Source organism: Gallus gallus, chromosome 9 (assembly GCF_016699485.2).
Source record: "Gallus gallus isolate bGalGal1 chromosome 9, bGalGal1.mat.broiler.GRCg7b, whole genome shotgun sequence".
NCBI classification, from domain to species: domain Eukaryota; kingdom Metazoa; phylum Chordata; class Aves; order Galliformes; family Phasianidae; genus Gallus; species Gallus gallus.
The window spans coordinates 3,514,565-3,535,663 of record NC_052540.1 but is presented as its reverse complement, the minus strand read 5'-3'; the positions used below and the strand labels follow the sequence as shown (position 1 = coordinate 3,535,663).

Sequence of the window (21,099 nt, the reverse complement as noted above, 5' to 3'; positions counted from 1 at the left end):
GGAGAGGTGCCAGGAGCTCTCTTGAGCAGGCAGTGGAATTGCAGATTGCTGGACTCACCTTACAGCAGCTGAGTGCTGTCGGCTTAATTCCAACCTTTTCTCCTTCATCTGCAACCTCCATTGTAAGATCGATAGCATCTCTTCACATCCAAGCAACACATTCTTACAGGAAGAGTTACTGGATCCTAGCAGCAGGAGCAGACCTAAGATACACCAAATACACAAGGAACACGGGCAAATGGCTGCCTTTACTCTCGTTCCTACTAATGTTGCCATTAACAGATTCCCAGTGCTCACTGCTGCGAATCCTGACACCCACCAGCACTCCCTCAAAGCAATTCTTCTTCATGAAATCTCTGCTTCCCCTCCGCCCGCTCAGGTTCAAACCTACTGAGAACAATATTCCCCTGGAAGAAAGATGGAGTAGGCAAGGTTGGAGAGCATGAGACTCCTTCTGAAAGCAGGCCCACAGCCGGCAACTCTGGACAACAACATCCATTTTGCTAATGACTGGAATAATGATGGCATTCTTGTTAGTAACTGTGGAGATAACAAGGCAAACACTAGTCGTAATTATTGTAAAATGTGCAGAAGGCAATTTGGAATAATAAATGTTTCAAATGCAGAGAGCACACGCGCACACAAAAGAGCCCGTCGTTAGCTGGAGCTCTCCGTCTGTGCCATACAAGGGCCCTCTTGATTGCATTGTTTGGAGGAACATGCCATGCAGTTGGCTTGGATTCAAGAACGCCGTGTCCCTCTGCCCCAACAAGACAGCATCCTTCTGCACCAACACAGCCATGGCCCACTGCCCAGCAAGACTACATCCCACTGCCCCTGCAAGGCCATGTCCCACTGCCCCAGCAAGGCCATGTCCCACTGCCCCAACAAGGACATGTCCCACTGCCCCAACAAGGTTGCATCCCCCTGCCCCACTAAGACTACATCCCACTGCTCCATCATGGTAAGCAACTTATGCATGCTCCTCTGCTTACTGAACCGCAAGAACTCCTTCTGGATTCCTGGCTGAAACAAAAAAAAATCAAAGCTGAGTCAAGGCCCTTGGGAGGGGAGGAAGAAATTAATACCCACAGCAACAACAAGCACTGGGTTGAAGTGCTCCAGCATTTCCACAGGGCTGTGCTGGCAGTGGTCCTTGACAGCTGCAGCCACCACCTTGCATGCCCTCCAAGTCTGTTGTTGCATGAGGACATTTCTTTGCAGTGGTCTCCCCTCGCCGTAACACAAGCTGGCATTTGAGGTGCAACATGACTCATGGGCAGCAGTGAGAGAGGAGAGGCAGGAAAAACAGCCAGAGGAGAAGGGTGGGGTGAGGAGTCCAAAGGATGAGCAAAGGAGAGGAGGAAAGCCAAGGAGAAGAAAAGGGCGCCCCAGAGACTCTTGTTCGAAAAGCTGAAGAATCTCTGCCAAAGCAAACAGTTGGACATGTAGGGCTCTACACGTCTCTGGTTAATTTTGACCATCTGGCATTTACTGAAATTGTCTCCCTTTGTGTTTTCCACGATGAAGTGGTTTTGTATTCCCGCCTTCTCTCCTTTGATTCAACATGTAGCTTCTGTCCTGCCTTCCAGCTCTCTCCTCCCTACAGTAACTGTTGAGCAAAGAACATGAGTGTGGGAATGACTCCAAGGAGGCTACCAGCGGTGGAAGGCGAGCACGTGCACACACACAGACAGCCATGACCCATGGACTCTGCCCTCCCTCCTGCTCACATCTGACGTACTTTGCCCTCTTTGACTCCCAGCCTGGGAAAGCAACAGACCGAGGAGAAAGACGGACAGAAGTTAGAAAGGGGAGCTCAGCCACAGAAAAGCAAGGCAGAAAAACCTTTTAGAAGCGGCAATTGCAACGTGATGACAGGCTGGTGGAATGGAATTAGCGGAGAGGAGGGCTCTGCTCACGTCCCCCTCTCCTTGAACTGCCGTGTGATGAGAAAGAAGCCAAAAGAGACATTTTGTAGGGAACTTTGGCACAAGTGACTCTCCTGCAACAAGGGCGAGAGACTGAAATAATCAACATTTTCTGCAGAGCAGAAATGCAAACATTCAAATTCACATTTTAACTGACAGTTTCAGTCAAAATACATCAGCCTGACGCTCTTCAATTAGAAGAGATTCACAGACTCCTTTCATTGCATAGCCTGCAGTCCCAGACCAGATTATACAGCCACGCTTCCATAGCTTGCATTTCCTGTAAGTCAGCAAGGCTCCTGCTGCATTCCCCAGTTGATTGCAAGGACTGGCTTAGCAGCAAGCTTATCCCAATGAAAAGAATCAAGGCAACACAACTGCAAGGCTGGGGGAACACCTCCTTGCCTCCATGTGGGCTCTGAACTTTTCAGAGCCAGAACGTTGCGCGTTGCAAAACCTTCCCAAGTGAGCATACCCTGATGCTTTGCGTGCTGCTGTGATGCTCCCAGTAGCCACAATGCTTGCGGGCTGCAGGCAGAAGCTCAGCGGCTCTGCTGGCACAAATTAGCGGAGCTGAAACTTTAGATCAGTGACAGAGTCTGCCTCCTGGGAGCAGTAAATTGCAGTGCTGGTCCCCAAAGACCCTCCTTGCCATTAAGTGATTAATGAATTCATTAACACCTCTAAGAACACAGGAAATATGACACAGACAGCCTGCCTAGGCTTTGCAAAGGATTTTTTTCATCCTTTTTTGGAACTGCAGAGAATAGCAACTAATTAAGCTATAGGGCCCGTAGCAGCACTACTATGTTTATCCTTTGGGGGCAAGCAGAGTGGTGAGATTCTCTGTCTCGTGCTCTGATATGCTTTTATTTGACCCATAATGAAATGCTAAAAGAAGGGGTTATTGCTAAAAGAAGGGGTTATTGCTATTATAAACCCCTCCCTTTGAAAGATGAGGGGGAATAAAAGACATTTACTGCAATGGTTTTAAATGGGCAGCCCAGGGTGGTGGTTGAGACCCATCCCTGGAGGTGTTCAAGAAACGTCTAGACGTTGTACTGAGGGACATGGTTTAGTGGGGAAATACTGGGGGTAGGTGAGTGGTTGGACTGGATGATTTCGGAGGTCTTTTCCAACCTTGGTGATTCTGTGATTCTATGAATCACAGCATTCCCAGTTCAAGAGTGGAATGGTCCCAGGGGAAAACTGGAGGTAACTGTCAAGGCAAGGACGGGGAGAACTGTACAATTGTCTCTTCAATCCCTAAGAGATTCCTTAATTCTTGCCCTCGAGACCACTCCAGTGACAACCTTATTTACTAAACATAATACAACCAGCAGACTGGACACATGGGTTAGAGAGTGTGCTGGACTTGTGTCTGACACTTGCATCAAAGCAAGGCACAAGGTTATTTCTCAGAGCTCCTGGCACTGCAAAGCAGCTGACAAGGCAACCCTTCCCTGCACAGAGATGACATGCACCCTGGATGGGCTTCCAGATCTGGTTTCCTGCTGAGCCCATGGTCTAGCCCCATCAAAAGGTCCCACCTGCAGCCAGGTAAGGTGAGCTGTCCTGTGAAGGAAGGGACACATACATTGCCCACTCTCAGGGGACAAATCTTTATCTTGGGCTTGCTTGCTTGCATCTACAGGCTCTACTGCTATGGAGAAGATGAGATTCATCTCTACAGCCACCAATAACTGCAGAAAGTCCTCTCCATAACTCAACCATTACAACTCTCCTTCAACCCCAAATGGCACCCAATGGCTTGCGCCATGGCTTTTAGCATCCTGTGAGAACTACTTTGAAAATATGGGCTTGTGCTGCATGACCACTCACTTCTGGCATGGGGAGCCACACCAGCCTAAGGGGACATGAAATGCCTTGTATGCAAGTGTTTGCATTACTTCAGCATGAACAGAGTGGTGGAGAACCACCGTGTGCACCTGCTGTGGGCAGCTATTGGGACTTCAGGAGGTTTGAAATTGTAGAGAATCAAGCCCAAAAGACAACTCACTTTCAAAGATGGATAGTAAATTGCAGGGAGTTCAGAGAAAGCCACTAGGAAGATTAAAGGGCAGGAGGTATTGATTTACGTAGGAAGATCAAAAGAGCTATATTTGTATACAGTAGTTTAGCTAAGTGATGACTACGTGTTTAAAGGGAAGAGTTTGAAGGACATAAACCAAATGAGGCACCATTAGAGTGAGTGCAGTGAAGAGAATTTAACAGGAGTAATAGAATGAAAGAAAAGGAGGGGGGGGGGAAGGGAAATCTCAGCTGCATGCCTGCTGATGCTTCTTGGCAGGACATTGTTGACAGTACCACTGACACAGAAGTTTGGCAAACCAATGTCCCAGGGCATTTCAGGGCCCATCCTGCACTTTGTTGCTTGCCCATTGCACCTCCTCTGCCAATGCAGCCTGCACCACACCACAGCACCTGGGGAGGATCTCAGGTTAGCTCCAACCATCCCAGCACAAGCACTGCCCTTCAGCATGGGGACACTGAGAGATCTTGGACAAATTCTGAACCATGGGAGCCCTGTGACTGCTCCACCTTCTTCTAATCATAGAATCACAGAATCATTAAAGTTGGAAAAGACCTCTAAGATCCCCAAATCCAACCCCAGCCCATCCCACCATGCCCACTGCTCACGTCCCTCAGCGTCGCATCTCCACTGTTCTTGAACTCCTCCAGGGACAGTGACTCCACTACCTCCCGGGGCAGTCTGTTTCAACAAAGCCCAGAACAAAGCAGCTACATGTCTTAAATCCACTTCTGGGTGCTCCACTGTCCTGCTCCTTGCACAAGGCCTACAGATCTCATCTCCAGATTTTAAGCTCGTTTAAACATTATTGGAGCTACTGCTTCTTGTCTGGACCTAGTGTTTGCAAAGCATTAACCTGAACACGGCACAAAACCTGACCCATCTGCATGATCTGGTGGCATACCAGCTTGCAAGGGACCTGCTGCCTCACCCCACTCTCGCACTGCCCTCTCCTAACTGAGAGATGCCACATTTGCAGAAATAGGGCTGGGACCACATCCAGAAAACCCAAAACTATATTTTTCCTTGAGATAATTCAGACTTGAGAAAAAGTTAGCTGAATTGACTACAAAGTGACCTACCTCAGCTTCCCTCTATGGGCTCACACTGACAGATGTCTCACCATTGCTTCCAAGAAGAGCAGAGCCAGGAGCATTCTGGAGACCAACACCTTGGAAAGAGTCCATGGAGAGGAACACAGGACAGGCAGGATGCACGTCCTTCCCTTCCTGAGGGAGTCTGAGGCTAAGCCCCATGCTGTAAAGACACAAGAGTGTGCAGGACGTGAGCTGGGAAGGACCTGGAGGCCAGATGTGTCGTTGGACATAGATGCAGCTGGATTTTTAAGCTATCTCATAGCTTGTTATCTGCTTACTGTGCTAAAAGCTGCAGCTGACCATTGTAGCAACACATAACCAACCCCTAAGAGACAGGATTTTTTATCCTGACAGTGAAGAAAGGGGAAAGAGACAAAGGAAATCTGATAAAACAGCCTGATAGAATTGCCCTGCCATTGTCTGGGATATCCCAAAAGCTTGATGGCCTGACTCCATAGCCCAAAAACACCAAGAACAAATTTTTGCTCTTGGATCAACAGGGATCTCCAGACAGTTGAGATCAGCGCCAATGCTTTGCTCTCTGCCCGCACCATTTGGCACCTTACCAATCATTTACTGAAGCAATACTCTTGGCGGGGATCATTTACAGGCAGCAGAAAGCGAGGTCACGTAAAGAGGACAAAGCAGGTTACAGAGGAGGGTCAATGAGATCAGCAGATACAACAGGCAGGACTGGTGGCCTATACATTTAAACCACCCTGACCTACAAAGTGCCTATGGAGTCCACCTGCAATTGATGGCCCCTCAATCTGTGACCGAGCACGGATGCATACCTGGATGAAGCAGATGATGTGACACAGAGGCAGTTTAGTTCAACAGTACGTGGGCCCTCAGCCACAAGCTGGTCATCCCCAAACTACACTGCCTACTTACATGACTGCTGCATGAAGAAATAAGATCTGATGCAACCAAATGCAAGAGAACGCCTCTGGGAACAAAGAATGCAAATTACAGCCACTTACAATGGGAGAGATTACCTCAGAAAGCATCAGCTCCATGAGGACTAAAGATGCTTTCTGTGGAATAAGGGAATATTCAGCTGAGTTTTCTCTAGCCATCTGCATCTGCTCCCTCTTTACCCTCCATTTCACTCCCCTTTACTCCCTCTTTTACCCTCATTTACCCGACTCCTTATGAAAAAAACACAACACTCTGGACTTTAACAAGGTCATAGCATAGCTCTGTGTTTGCAGAGCAGTTCCAGGAAATGGGGGATGTCTTTGGCAGAAAAACAACCGTCCCTCCTTCAGCAACCTCATGAGCCACTCAGAGGCAGGGGACATCAGCACATGTCCTTTCACAAGAGCTGTAGGGCTATGGGAAAGCGTGCCTGCCAGACCAGATTAACTTAGAATGCTGAACGTGTGGGCTCAACGGTGGTTGCATGACCCCGCAATAGCACTGAATTACTTGGGAACTGGTTGAGCAGGATGCATGGGTGACAACAAAGTTATGCGGGGATGCTGAAGGATAAACCATGTGCAAGCAGCCAGCTTTACCTGGCTGTCTGCTCTCCCACAGCCTGTGCCCAGCCATTGGTGTCCTCAGAGGGAAGGGAGATACCAGGGAGCATTCAACTGGAGGCAACACAAACGGCTGCAAGATGGAAAACCTAACTCAGTTTCAACCTAACTAATTGAACTCAGTTTGTTCAGCTTATTGAAGAGATGCTTGGGAGATCACAAGATGCCTAGGCATCTTACACATGGAAATTTCCTAGGTTGCTGGGGACTTCCCAGGCCTTTGACAAAGCCATGGTGAGATTCAATGCCTGGAAGTTCAGGTCAGATAAATCCCAAAATACAGTGCCGCTTCCCAGCAGGGAGGGAAACCTAACACTGGAAGACCTTGCAAGGGTGTGGGCCTTCATCGTTTGACATCATTAGCATAGCAGCAGATAACTTTTGAACAGCTAGGCTTTAATCCAGCTCCTGGGAGAAAGTCCAAGCCCCAGGGTTGGAGGGAGTGGGGCTGGATGGTGTAGGGCACACCTCCGGCCTGGGAACCAGTGCATGCCCCAGCTTGCTTCCTTCTTCCTCCAGCCATGACAAGAACAGGAAATTCTGCATTATCTGCTGCTGAGCCCTGAAGCTCCTCATTAGGCTGGGAGCTATAGACAAACCCCCATTCTCCAAGAACTCAGCTGGCTGCCTGCAGACACAAGGAAGGAATTCACTTATTTATTTTCCTCCTCCAGGCTCATTTGGCTGGACAGATGCTGCTAGCTATTTCATTTTCTCACCTTCCTCTGAATCACCAGGGATCAGCCGCTCCTGGAGGCACCATGCTGGGGGCAGCTGTACCAGGTGTGGGCACTGGGTCACCTTTTATTCCGCAGCATGAGGCCATGGCCCACCCTGAGGGCTTTGTTGGCGGTATCTCACCCCGTCAGCTACCTGGACAGCATCTGCTCTAACGAGGGTCATAAACATGGAGGTTCAATAAAGTTTTGTTATTGCGGTTGACATAAGTGCAGAGTTCTTAACCCGCACAGCAGACGCTCTGGTCTCTCAACTGATATCAACATTCAGAGCCTTGCAAGGCTGCCTAAATAAACATATGTAAGAGTTTACATCCAATCTCTCCCTTGCCCTGTCCCCTGAAAAACTCTTTGATGACTAAGCCCATTAGGGGAGGAGCAAATCTCTCTGAAATGTCATAGCTGATCTCCGCTGACCTTATCAAAGTGCAGGATCAATACACTGACCCATCAGAGCAGGGAACCTTAAGCAAAAACCGAAGGGAAGCAATCAAAGCAGAATTTCAAGAATAGGAGTGGGGGTGTTGGAATATTGTGTCTCTGGAAACTGAAGAACAAATGAGCCAAAAGTAACCGCGATGCTTATAAATTATCATATACATAATTAGTATTTGATAAAGCAGGAAATACAACAGAACACCCATTCATCACGCTGACAGCTGCAAAACCATGTTGCAAAGCTCTTGAGTGTTAGTGGTGTTTGTACACACCTTCGGCACCACAGGTACACATCCACGTTGCCAGTGCAGGAGCTGAACGTGCCATGGGCTCCAGGGGATCCTGGCAGTGAATCCCAGGGAACAGTTCTGAGGATGCAGGTTGGTAGCCCTAGGAGAGGATCACATGCTCTTGAAGGATGGAGAGCCATCAGAAGAAGCTGGGGAGCAGCTGACAAGCTTCCAGTGAGTCTGTGACTTGGAGAGCCCTATAGAATTAAACCAGTAGTCCTGACATCTGGAACTTCTCTACCTACACCGCCACATTACTGCAACAGTCCCTGTTGTGGTTTTGAATTGGGTTAATTATCACCATTTCAAACAACTCCTTGTACTCCATGGGGGGTGGCAAGGCCCTTTCGCATAGACAGCCTGCATACAGACAGCCTGCTTTGGAGGAGGAGCATGGACAGGGGTCAAGGAATGAACGTGGTACTCAAACACAGTCATCCAAAGGGTTTATGGTCAGAAAAGTCCCAGCTCCTCAGCTCCTACAAACTAAAAAGCAGCACCTGATGCCAGCAACTGATGCCTGGGCACTACGATTCCCCATAAGATGGTATTTTCAGATAAACTTGTTACTAGCCTTCCCATGAGGGGGCTGCTAGCAAGGCAGAGGGCCTGGGCTGCAAAGAGGAGCTGTGGTTCCATGGAGGAACGTTTAAAGGAATAGCTGACTGAGAAAAGCAAAACAAAATCAAAGAGAAGGGTCTTAAAATGCAAATAACTTGTAGGACAGGTGGCTCTGTAGGACAGGTGGCTCTGTCCAGAGCAGCGTTCTTTACAGCGCTTCGCCGAAACGAGAGATGTTTTTTCTTCTCTCCGTAGATATTTTTAAGATTTACCTCCCCTCACAAGGGTGCACACAAGCCATTTCCAAGTAGCTCAGCGACGAAACAGGAAGAAATCAGCTTCTGCCTCGCCTGACAAAAATAGCCAAGTGCCTGATGGCGAAACCACACACCCATCATTGCTCTGCCTGGCTGGAACGGAGCTGTGCCTGAGCCTCCCGCTGCGCGCGTTGATCGCCAGATTGTTAACTTGGGATAGGGCCCTGTCCATCTGTCGAGGCAGAATTTTTCCACTTGAAAAACACTGAAAATTCCCTGGAGTACTGCAGCCATCCCAATTCCCATGTGAGCTGTCTCACCATCAGCCACAAGCTGCTCGGAGGAACAGGAAGGGCGCCGGTCCCAGCCCTTCCTCCTCCCCTCCCTTTTTATTTGCAGATAAAACCACCACCTCTAATCTAATATCACCAACCTTCTTGCCTGGCCAACTCTTCATAAATTCACCTCATTAACCCAGTGTAAGGCAGGATCCTCAGCTCTCCTGCTGCTGACCTTTTTCCAGGACAGAAAGAGCACTGTGAGCAATCTCTTTTGGAGGGAATCAAAAAAGCAATCAAAGAAAAGTCTCTGCCGCTCTGGGAAATTTTCTATGCACTGAGAGTCTCATCAAACCAGGGGAAAGAAAGCAATAGCAAATTTAACAGTGCCATCCATAGCAGACACAGATGGCTGCGGTTCCTAAATAAGCATTGCATTAGTGCAAAGGAGAGAGGGAAATAAATAAATAAATAAAGGAACAAAGAAGAAAAGAATACAACAGCTGTATCTTAAGCCTGGAGGCTGATGCTAAATCCATGTTTGTAGATGGTCTCGACACCGGCAATAAAAGTCAAGTTGCTCCTGCATTGAAGAGGTGCTGTTGAGCACGTCACATCCAACCCCTTCCATTGGGTGGGCATGCATTGGGTGGGAGTGAGACACAGAGGGAAATGGGGTGTCCTGATTTAGAAATATCAATAGCATACAATGGCTTTCACAACGTTGGCAGAAAGATCTCTTGCCCTCTCGTCACTGCTGCCAAGAAGGAGGCGGAAGAACTGGGGGACCTGACTAGAAATCCTGCCTCTTCCCAAGCAGAGGAGCCTCCACTGCTGCAGGAGTTCTGTTCTCAGTCCGGTGCTGAGATTTTTGCAGTGTTGGGAGATTTCTCTCTGCTGTGTAGAAGGCAAAACGTGAGCTTGTTGCCAGAAAAGATCACAGTTGACACAAATACTGGAGGAGCGGTAAACGATGACATGAGCACGTTGGTTACAGTAGGCAAGCGGTGCTGGCAGATGCATGGGCTGAATAAAAGTGGCCATTAAAATATCAGAGCTCACTGGGATGCCACGGGCCTGGGCCCCCACGTTCTCCGTGCTGATGAACGTGTCCGAATCACATTGAATTCAGCCAAATGCTTGAGAAGAGCATTTTCATAGAATCACAGAATGGCCTGGGTTGAAAAGGACCACAATGATCATCGAGTTTCAACCCCCTGCTATGTTCAGGGTCGCCAACCACCAGACCAGGCTGCCCAAAGCCACATCCAGCCTGGCCTCGAATGCATGCAGGGACAGAGCATCCACAACCTCCTTGGGCAACCTGTTCCAGTGCGTCACCACCCTACTTTCCCAACTGAGCACCTCTATTTGCCAAGAAACAGCCATCAGAGCAGCACATGGAGTTGCACTGGCTCTTCATAACTGGAGGCAGCCTAACTGACTGTGATGACCAAGACACCGAGCTCAAATGACACACGTACTGGTCTTCAGGCAAAGATGCTTCTTGCTATTTCATGCATCATTTTATTCTCTCTGCTTCTGAAAAGCAACCAGTCAGCCTTCATTCCTGCTATTGTTTCCATTAGCCTATGATAAAGTGCAAAATTTCTCATCTCTGCCGTGTCGGGGCTGCTTTACCTTTTTGCCTCTGTCCTTGAATTCCTTCCAGCCATTTCTGAGCAGGACTCACAGCAGACAAAGCCTGCAAAAGCCGGGCCACCAGGGCAAGGTGCAACCTGTGCTCCTGGACGCGGTGCTCAGATGAGTGCCTACAAACAAAAGAGCAATCAGAGGGCTCAAAGGCCGCGTGCGTGCCTGGACCTGGTCAACATGTTTTATCACATTCATTTCTTTTTCATTACACTACAATATAACATACATGCTCTTTAATATCCTTGGGTGCTTCAGCAAGCCACGTTCCTCTCCTTGGCTGCACCACTGCTCGCTAGCATTGTTTTTGCATTACCATCTTCCCTCGTTCTCTATGGAGTCGCTTTGCTGATTAATTATCAGCCTTGGGGACGGCTCACGGAGCACGAGCTTTGAGGATGGGGAGTTGAAAGGATGGCACTGCATCAGCAGGCCAGTTTTGGCTGCTGCCAGAGCTGCCTGGGGATCTCTCATCCGGAGAGCGCCGATTTCTGGCAAAAAAAATGCTTCACCAGAACACATCAGTATCAATGCTCTCCTGCTTCCAAACGAACTGGTGACCCAGGTGTTTCGATAACATCAAAACACCGTGTTTCATTATTTTGAGGGCATGCGATGCTTTGATTTTCATTTAAAAACAACTTTTCACTTAGAAGTTGCTTTCATATTCCGATTGCTTTCAAATGCCAAAATCGACTCAAAATATGTAAACAACTTTTAATGGTTTCATGGGGACATTTCAGAGCAAAAAAAAAAAAAAAAGGCATTTAAATTAAACTCAGCAACTTTGCCAGGAAATGGAAAATATGCTTCTTGCTCAGTTCTAGCCATTAACACAGCACCTAGGCTGGATTTCATATGATTGAGAGAACCCACCCAGGCGTGACGGAGACCTGGGCTGACAGTGAGAGGGGATGTAAAGGCATGGGCTGAGCGGGGGGAGCCAACAGGGAGCAGCTGAGAGCAACCAGCAGGTCAGGGCAGTGTGGGTTTGGGGTGACAGCTGGGGTATCTGCACCTGAACTTGGGGTTCAGAGAAGCCACCAGAGGAGGAAACATCAGAACATTTGTATCAAGGGTATTCTGAAACCACACCAAAGCACGCCAAGAGAAATCTCCTTTCCTTCCCTCCAAAGCAGACTCCGTGCTGTGCCAATGCAGTGGCACAGAGGTGCTCTTGGAGGCACTGAGGTCTGTGAGCATCATCTTCGTCAGCCCAAGCTGCTCTCCACTCTGACAGTCGTCAGAGAGAGTGGAGCAGTGCTTAGTGGGTGGCTGGGATAAAAGGCAGAGCCATGCTCTAAAGCACATTAATTGCTTATTAATTACCCCATTAATCACAGTGACACCTTTGTCTGCGTTCCCAGTAGCATGGTTGCTGTTAGGTGGGACTGTCACATGGCTTTGTCTACACCGAGCAAGTTTTGCTGCCTTGTTCCAGAACCTCCTGGCTCCTGAAGGGTGAAAACAAAACCAAGAGAACACTTAATAATAATAATAATAGTAATAATAATAAAGCAGAGTATCCCAGCAGCATGGCAGGCCCAGACAGTGCAGCAGGCAGGAAACATGCCCTTCAGTGACAACGGGCAGGCACAGCACAGAACTGCACTGCAGCCATCTCCTGAAGTTCTCCAAGCTCGAGGTTGAGACTGCTGCTTGCAAAGCCAGCGAGCAGAGCAGGCCAACCCGACAGTGAGCAGAAGGGCTGAGAAGACTCACCCACACTGCATCCTCAGCACTTCCATGGCTGGAGAAGGGTCTCCATGGAGGCAGCTGGGCTGCACGCGCACTGCAGGCAACTGCAAGTTTCCATTAAATCACAGAAAGCTGTAAACCAATCACCAGGGAAAATTTCTGTTCCATCACCGGTGTTTTTTCTTTATTTCATTATTTATGGCACTCTCTGCTCCCTGGCAACTTTTTTTCTTTTCTTTTTTTTTTTTTTTTTACAAAAAAATTATTTTCTTTGTCTGAAAATTGATATAAAAAGAAATCCATCTCTCAGCCGTCATTTCTCTTAATGATGTTTACATCAGCAGATGGGGAAAAAATCACTTTTTAAACAGAATTTATTACCCACTGACCCAAAGCTTTACCATACATCACTGTGATTTCAGAAAGTTAGTTTCCACAGCAACATGATGTAACTCTCTGGCGTGTCTGTGAGCTGCCAGTGTTAACTCTTCCAGTCCAAGAGGTGTCTGCTGTAAGAGGGCATCCTGGCCACATGGTGGTCAGTAGGAGGATGCAAATTTGAAGTTAGGTGGGGAAGCTCTGGAGCAGGAATGCTGGGCATGCAGGGACCTCCAGTGGGAACCTAAGCCTTGTATGGTCTTTGCCCATTCCATCTCTTCTGGGCTAAGCCATGTTGACTAGAACATCGGGGAGGGGAAAATAAGATGGCCAAGGGGGCACGTGGGATACGGTGAGGAGTCCTTGAGATATTACAATATGCATGAGTGGGCACTGCGTCACTTAAGACTGCACACCCAGAGCCTTTAAGATCCATCCTTTGGTCCTATGGAAACGGCCAAGCTGTTTTAACAAGAGCCATGAGTGGCTCTAGCCGAAGTGCTGCCAACTTAGCAAGCAAGGCTGAGCTCTGATAGAGACAGTTGCACCTAACACTGCATTTATTGATTGCTGGGATGCTGATAAACAATTGATTTCTTTCTGCACATGTCACCTGGCAGGAGTTTTATACTTCTCCCTACAGGGAGCAAGCAATTGCAAGAGCCTAGCAAACACAGAGAAAGCAGACTATCTTCTGCTAGGACAGACAGATCCTGGCAGCAAGAGGCCCAGAAATAAGTTGCTTCTACTGGGATTTCAGAGTACAGCATGGTAGGAGATGGGAAAAGCATTTACTCCAGTGTTTTGGCTCAGACACCAGAAAGTCACTTTGGCACCTTTTAAAAGAAATCCAGCATCTATACACCCTTGGCTTGAGGCAGAGCCGTGCAGATACAGATGATAAAGGCTATGGGGACCGCAGGATGCACATAGCAATGCACAGAGACACCAAAGTCACACAGGGGAGAAAGCAGACCCACACAAGCTGCATTCTAACACTGGGCACAAAGCCCTTGAAAAAAAAAAAACAAAACACCCAAGCCAATGTCAAACCAAAGAGAGTACAACGCAGGCGGGATGTTTCTCCATGCATTAGTGGCCAAGGCAGCACAACTACAAATGAACAACTCAAACTAATTAGGCAATTAACCAAGGAGACAATCCCAAGGGTGTAGACAAGGGTAACGTAAGCCTCAGCATTCTCATGAGATAGCCCAAGAAGGTCTAAACCCACATCTCTGCATCCCGGGCACTGCAACTGCTGGGACTGAAGGACAGGCAAAGCTCCCCAGTCCTAACAATTCATTTCTGCTGCCCCCTAACAGAAGCCTTCTCCGACACATAACGCATGCAAGGTGCTTCAAAATCACCGCCCGGGATGATGCAGGGCAGCCCTGCGCTGAACTGCTTCTCATGTTTTCCAGTGACTAATTAATTCTTATTAATTAATTAGCACGCCTGTAACAGATTTGGTAAAGCTGACTCAGGAGGTTGTAACCACGTTTAGACAAGAACGCTTGCTCTGATTGAATTTGTTCTGAAAGCCATTCAGGCCTCCTCGTGTGCATCTCATACGGCAGCCAACAGACGAGGAAAAGGCTGCAGTAAAGATAATGTGCGCTAATAGGTACCGGTTCTGCCAAAATAGATACCAGCCACATTTGCAGAGATGTGAGCAGTGCACCGAGGGGTTAGTATCATTATCAAAGATCAGACACGAGATTAGCATCATTATCAAAATCAGCCTGCCAATGCCATTTCCTCCACTTATCTTAAAATCCTCGAGTCTATCAGAGGATGTTGACCTTTATATAAAAAAATGTCAAACAGCCTATTTATCAGAAAGCTCCTAATGAGGTGACCTAGAAGAAGAAGGCTTTGGCAGGAGGAAATCCCAACCACTCCAGCTTGGAGGTGGTCGACGCCAAGCGTGCCTCCAGGTGGGAGCCCACGGCTGGGAGAGGCAGCCCGAGGCTCACTCAAAATAGTCTGCTTGATGGAAGGAGATGTACTAATCGATCGGGCAGCGCAGTCATGAGGTGTTGTACAATTCCTGCCGAGGACTGAGAGATACATCCATCATCACAGCTGGCTGCAGCAGGCGGGAGCCACGCGTGCAGCAGAGCTTTAATACCTCGGGCTTTTAGCGAGGCGAGGCTGGCGGCTGGGAGGTGGGAGAGCGCCATTGCACGTTTCCAGCCCTCTGAAACAGCACTCAGATGAGAACGTGGTGAGTGTCTGCACCATACCCGCCTGTGCTCACTTTCCCATCCTCAGGACTCATCCACTTCCAGTCCTCCCAACGTCCACACCATTAATCCATGCAGCGGTGGCTGGAGCTGCTCTAGACCTTGCCACCCATGTGCTGACAGCAGGCTGCTCCTCCACATCCTCTCCTCGGCTATTTCCACCAGCGTGCTGTCACTGAACTCAGGTCCAGAAGTCCTGCACTGCTCACACAAAACTCCCACTGAAGTCAAAAGGAACATAAAATAAAACCAGCCGCTCCTCGCTGTCACAGCCTAAGTGCATTAATGTCTTTTTATCTGCACGAGGGCAGCACGGCTGACCTCTGTTTCCATGCAATCGGTGTTAATAAAATCTCTCTCGGCAAAAGCGACACTGGAAGATACACTTCAATTGGCATATTTTATCTGAATTGAAATTTGAGTGCAAGTCTCGTGTTCGTAAAACCCTCTGCTAATAACTCTCATCTGTGACCCTCCTCCGAGACCAGCCTCTGGGATGATGATTGCCAAAGAAAACGCTCAGGAAACATCCATTCAAGGCAGCCCCCCGGTTCTGGTTTACAATCAAGATGTCATCTCTAAAGCACTTATTTCAGTCGGCTTAGGTTATTTTCACAGCAAAATTAAATGCAATCAAGCCAGCGTCCCTGGGCAGCCCTTGCTGCAGGCAGGCAGCTCTGTGGCACTCCGCTGTCCTAAGGAACAGCAGCAGCTCCTGGAGCATCTTAAGAAGAATACAGCTTTGATGGACTGCAGGTACATACACCAAGAGATGGGTGGCAGCCTGTGGGCATCCCAGTTGTCACACCTGCCCCGAGTCCTGCAGGGGCAAGACTGTGTGATCACTCCTGCACCCACCTGCCCCAGCATCCATGGGATGCACACATTTGAAGGGTCAGAAACAAGAGCAGCTTCTCTTAAAACCACAGCAGGGGCAGGAAGCCCGCATTGGTTGCCCCCACAGGCTGCAGGGAGGTAATCTGTGTGTTTCCCCTGCCTCGTTCTCCCCCAGAGCTCTCAGGAAAGCCACCCAGCAGTCTCAGCATGCTGGCAGCAGGCTTAGTGTCACCAGACAGCTTTCTTCAGTTTGACACTATTTCTGCCTTTCCCCTGTAAATCTCTCACTCTGTTTCACCGTTTTACCAGGCGTTCCTTTTCTGAGCAAGCTGCTATTAAGAGCAACTGCATTTGTCCACAGCAAATGAAAAGGAATGATGAATGTGCTTCATCAGCCAAGGCAGAAAAAAAGTGATAGCGACGCAAAGAGATGGTAAACGGGCAACGCATCCACCGGGTATTTCAAAAGTAAATCAAGTTATGGAAAGAATTAGGGGAAATACTGAATTTGTCTGCAATTTCCAGTCACATTGCTTCTCCCATTTGTACAGTGTGTTATGTGGTAGCAGAACGCAGAACTGACTTGCATTTTTAAAGCTTCACCATTTAAACAATAGCAGCAGATATCTTTCCAATGGGGAGAACAGGTGTGCGTCTCCCTCTCTTCAGTGCAGCTCCTCGAGGGGGAATGTGGCTGTAACTTGAACATCACATTCCAAGATGGGACAGAGCTGAGGCTATGGGGGGTGAAACTGAGGCAGCATCACCTGAGAAGCCCCAGTGGGCGTTGGAGGGGTTTTCACCAGTGAGCAAATATTCACACCCTCTCATCCCCCTCTGCTCAGTGGGTTGCAAACCACTGCTGAAAGCATTGAAGCAACGCATGATTTATTTCTCTTGCATTTTTCAAAGAGCTGCAGGTGAACCCCATTCTTCCCGATCTACATTAAAGCAAGGGCAGTAATGATTTCTTGGTCTGCACGTTGCAGCTCAGTGCAGGAACAATAGCACTACCACGTTGGCATTGAAAAGGCTGAAATATTGACAGGCTGCAGCTAATTGATTGCGGAAGGTAAGAAGGTACAAATGGAGAAAGGGGGGAGCGATTCACACCTACATTTTACAATCAGTCTAATTAATAATCCTCAATAGATCACCATCTCTCACTCGGTACAAAGAGAGGTGTGAGGGTTCACCTCCCAACCCCTCCTGTGAACAACGGGCCAGCCTGGCTTAGGGCTGTGTCCCAGCCAGGAGCACACTGAACACTACGGCACACTCAGACACAGAGGGACAGAAGGACGTGTCCCTCTGCCGGCTGCTGGAGCGTGGCAGCCCAGCAGGTCTTGCCATCAGCTCAGAGAATGAATGCCCTTGCAGTGCTCTCCTGCTTGCTCAAATCACAGATATTTTCAGCTGCTTGCAGCCCTTTCTGTCCTTACTACTCCTTGGGAAAGTCAAATCTTGCAGACTTTGCCCCAAGTGCGGAGGCTTCAGCAGGATTCATTTAGCCTCTATCTGTCTCTCTTTCTTCACGAAACCTTTCAGGAAAGATTTGCTGCAGAACCAGGATGGAGATTCCCTCCCTAACGCCCCCAGCAAAAGCCCAGTCCCCTACTTGGTGGGAATCATGGGGATGGTGAATAGTGCACTGCTGCACCCTAAGCCTGCTGCTCCCACTGCTCCATCCCACCAGTGGACAGACCCTGCTTTGAGCCAGAACCCACAAGCTCAAGACTTTAAGGAGCAAGAATAAGCTCTTTTGCTGCAGTCAGGATGAAAGCAGGAGCTCTCCTGTTCACACCCATTAAAAGAAACGCGTCACGTTGAAGTAGGGAAGGGCACGCTGCCACTGTCCTGAAAGAGTGGGGGAGATGCTCAATGCATTTCCCTCCCCAGAATCAGGCAAAACTCATCAGTTCCTCAAATATGCCCCAAAAGTGAAACAAAAAGATAGCAGGAAGGAAATCTGATCCGAACATTGCAGTGGGTCAGTCTGAAGCAGGGATAACTTTAGCTCATCTGGAAGTCCTACAGAGCAACTGGAACTTAGAATTTAAAAGAGAATATTTCCAACATCCCAGATTTATTTTTGTCTTTTTAATCAAACGAGAAGATTAATTTTTAACAGTACTCCCTGGAAAAAGCAGGTTTCCATTGAAAAGCCTGTGAAATGAAATACCCTTTTGCAGGCTCCATCTAAAAAGGCAAAGGCTGTCTAATTTTTGGTTCAGATGGATGGCATCCATCTTCTTTCCCTGCTAAAACAGAGTGGGGATTCTGAACAAGCCCAGGGCTGGCCTGGAGGTAGGCTGCAACCCATCAGCACAGCCAGAAGCTAAAGGAGTTTCCCCCAAAGTGAGCTTCATCAGGAAAAGAAGAAAAGCTTGGTTTTACCTTAATTAGGATGGTACAAGGTTATTTCAGAGCTCGACGTGAACAGCGTGCACTTCTACAAAGCTGTGTTTCCCATGATGGGTGAGGGTAGGACAGCAGAGTGCGGCGAAGATGAGCTCACCCTAATAGGACAGCTCATGCCAAGGAACAGAGCATCTCAATTACAGTTCCCCCAAATCACTTCTGGCAGAAGCTCTCTAGCGTTGCATTCGCTCCGAGCTGCAGGCTTTGGTTCACTGAAAGCAAACAATTTGACTCAATACAAAACAAAGCTCTTCCATCTGGATTTGCCCCAGTTGGAAATTTTTTTCTTCTTCTTTTTTTCCTTTCCTCTTTTTTTTTTTAAAGCGTGAGATAGAAATCAAGAATTGCAGCAATTGCTACGCCCGTGTCACCAGCACAGGGGTGGAAAATCCCCATCCAGCTCTGGAACCAAACTGAGAGCATGTCCCACACACAGCATTTGCTTATAAGGAACGAATGAATTTTCCTCTGAGTTAGAGGAAAGCGCTCACAAAATATCCTCTTTGGGAGTACGAGCACCCTGCTGGCTTCCTGCAAAAACCCCAGCATTAAAAGGGTTATTAATACAGGCAGGATTTGACCTACCAGACGAGAGCAGCGATGCCCTACCAGTGCAGAACATCATCTCTGGAAGTGCTTAATTCCATATGATTCAGAGGAGAGAAGAGGAAAAAAAATAATAATTAAAAGGTTCTTAATGCATCTGACCAATTAAATAAAACTAAATGGTGAGGAAATAATTCCTTCCTGACCCCTGCAGCAATCAGCGGCTGACCTGAAGCACGAGAATTGATTAGCCTTATCTTACTGTAGCATGTATAACTACAAATGTTATTATTGGCCGTAAAATCATCCAAGCCTTTATGGAACCCACTGGTGGCATTTGGCTCCATGACCTCCCAAAGCATGAATTTTGCTAGCTAGAAGAAATGCCCCGTGGTGGGAGAAGCAGTGCCCTGTTTGTCCTTCCCCGCAGAACTGGGGTTGGGAGAGATGCTTCCAGTTGTGCCCAATTCCAGACAGCGTGGTGACACATAGGGTAACGCAGTCACAAGAGTAAGGTAACGTGTACCAGGTCCAAGTCACCTGTGCCATCCCTCACTTCCCATCAGCTGCTGCCAGGCAGCGGGAGAGCCCAGGCTTTGCTCTGTCTCCTCTCACTCCATTAATTGCACAGCTCTCAGCACAGGACTAAGTGAAAGTAGTCCCATATTGAGCACGGTGTGATCCACCCTTGTCTTTCTAGCTCTTCCTCCCCAGGTCAATCCCAACCCTCAAGAGCCGGAGCATCGCCCTCAGAAGGGATGGATGGCTAATTGCTGGAAATGAAGAACGCCTGAATTTCTTATGGGCACGACACAGAAGGGCTCATTACACTTCCACTCTTACTGTAGCTGTGACAGAATGAGACAACTGAGCGATAAGAGCGCCGTTAGAACTGGGAATGCTCTGAGGACAAAAATTACATTTGCACCGCACTGAGAAGGGAGTCTGAAAGAGGAATAATCCGTCCTGGTCACTCCGGGCAGCAGCAGAGCCCAGCAGTTAATGCCTAACAATATAAGATGAAATGGTGAAAAAATCCATCCTGAGCCCAGCTCCATTAGTGGTACTGCCCACACAGTGAGGGAACGTGACATGTTTGACCAGAATGGTACAAAAGATTGATGCCCAGGTCTGACACTTTGGGGACCAACTGAGAGGCCAAAGAGAAGCCCTCTCCTTTACAGAAGGGTCAAACCGCCCTGCTGGGGGGCACAGCATCCTCATCCAGAGGGATTCAGAGATGCAAAGTAATCCTATGGCACAGGGATGAGCACGGTTGTGCATTGCACTGATGGCTCCCAGCAATGTCAGCAGCTCCAAGGCCCTCTAAGCACACAGTTATGTGAGGTCTTCACCCTGTGCCTGATGCCACTCCATCACCTTCTCCTCCCCAGCCCTTTCTGGGGGCTGGATGCTCCATGCCCAGAATCACAGTCCCGTCCCCAGCCTTACCCCCTCAGCCTGGTTAGCAGAGCCCTGCATTGCCTGCCTGCTCCTCTGGATGCCTGGCTCCACCTCTTCTGCTCAGGGAGCACATTTGCATGAGTAACCTCAACATACAAAAACAAACAGTAATAAAATCAAAAAGAAACAGGGGGGAGGGAAGAAGAAGAAAGACAGAAGGGGAAGGGAGACAAAAGGGAATGGGCAGCTGCACACTTCAGATCCAGGCCTGCTTGAACTCGGCTCGCCTGGAAACTCATTTCTTTTGATGACAGCCCCAATTAGCGTGTGGCTGGCTGGCAAGCCAGGCAGCGGGGAGCTGGTCTCTATGGAGAGCCAGGGAGGGAGGGAAGCCTTCATTCACCTGCATGGCTGGCAAGAGCTGATGTGCTTAAATCTTCCAGCGAGCTCCCTGTGGTCATATTTAATGTTGACCTGACTCAAGGCAGCGTGAATGTGCAGCATGGCAGTTCAGGCTCGCCCTGTGTTGGCTCATGTCTCTGGGCAGCCCTGCTTCAGAGGGGCACGGGCCAGAATGTGCAACAGAAGACAGCACTCGTGTGAGCTGTGTGCTTTTATGTAGGAGTGAGCTTAGGTTCAGCCACACTGCTCTGAGGAGTCCCCTGTGATGGAGAGGGTGAAGCACTGCCCCTGGGGGAGCTGGCACAAGAGCCAGGCAAGCTGAGGC

At 48.6% G+C, this 21,099-nt stretch overlaps 2 long non-coding RNA genes across 6 annotated transcripts in view; both read right to left on the bottom strand.

Annotated features, from left to right (window-relative positions):
- Nucleotides 1–5,968, bottom strand: part of LOC101749477 — a 50,319-nt gene extending 44,351 nt beyond the window's left edge. For 2 of the 5 annotated variants that reach the window (XR_006930844.1, XR_005862208.2), the window contains exons 1-3: nt 5,876–5,968; nt 5,067–5,241; nt 59–203 (exon numbers count right to left, since the gene is read on the bottom strand). This is a non-coding gene — a long non-coding RNA (uncharacterized LOC101749477). Of the gene's footprint in view, nt 1–58; nt 1,615–5,066; nt 5,242–5,875 lie in introns of those variants that run through there. The other 3 variants (XR_005862217.2, XR_005862212.2, XR_005862207.2) reach the window with 3 other exon arrangements.
- A 4,533-nt stretch (nt 5,969–10,501) lies between these two features.
- The window catches only part of LOC121113442, a 29,082-nt gene continuing 18,484 nt past the window's right edge, over nt 10,502–21,099 (bottom strand). Inside the window, exons 4-5 of the long non-coding RNA XR_005862206.2 lie at nt 12,169–12,293; nt 10,502–10,958 (exon numbers count right to left, since the gene is read on the bottom strand). This is a non-coding gene — a long non-coding RNA (uncharacterized LOC121113442). The remainder of the gene's footprint in view (nt 10,959–12,168; nt 12,294–21,099) is intronic.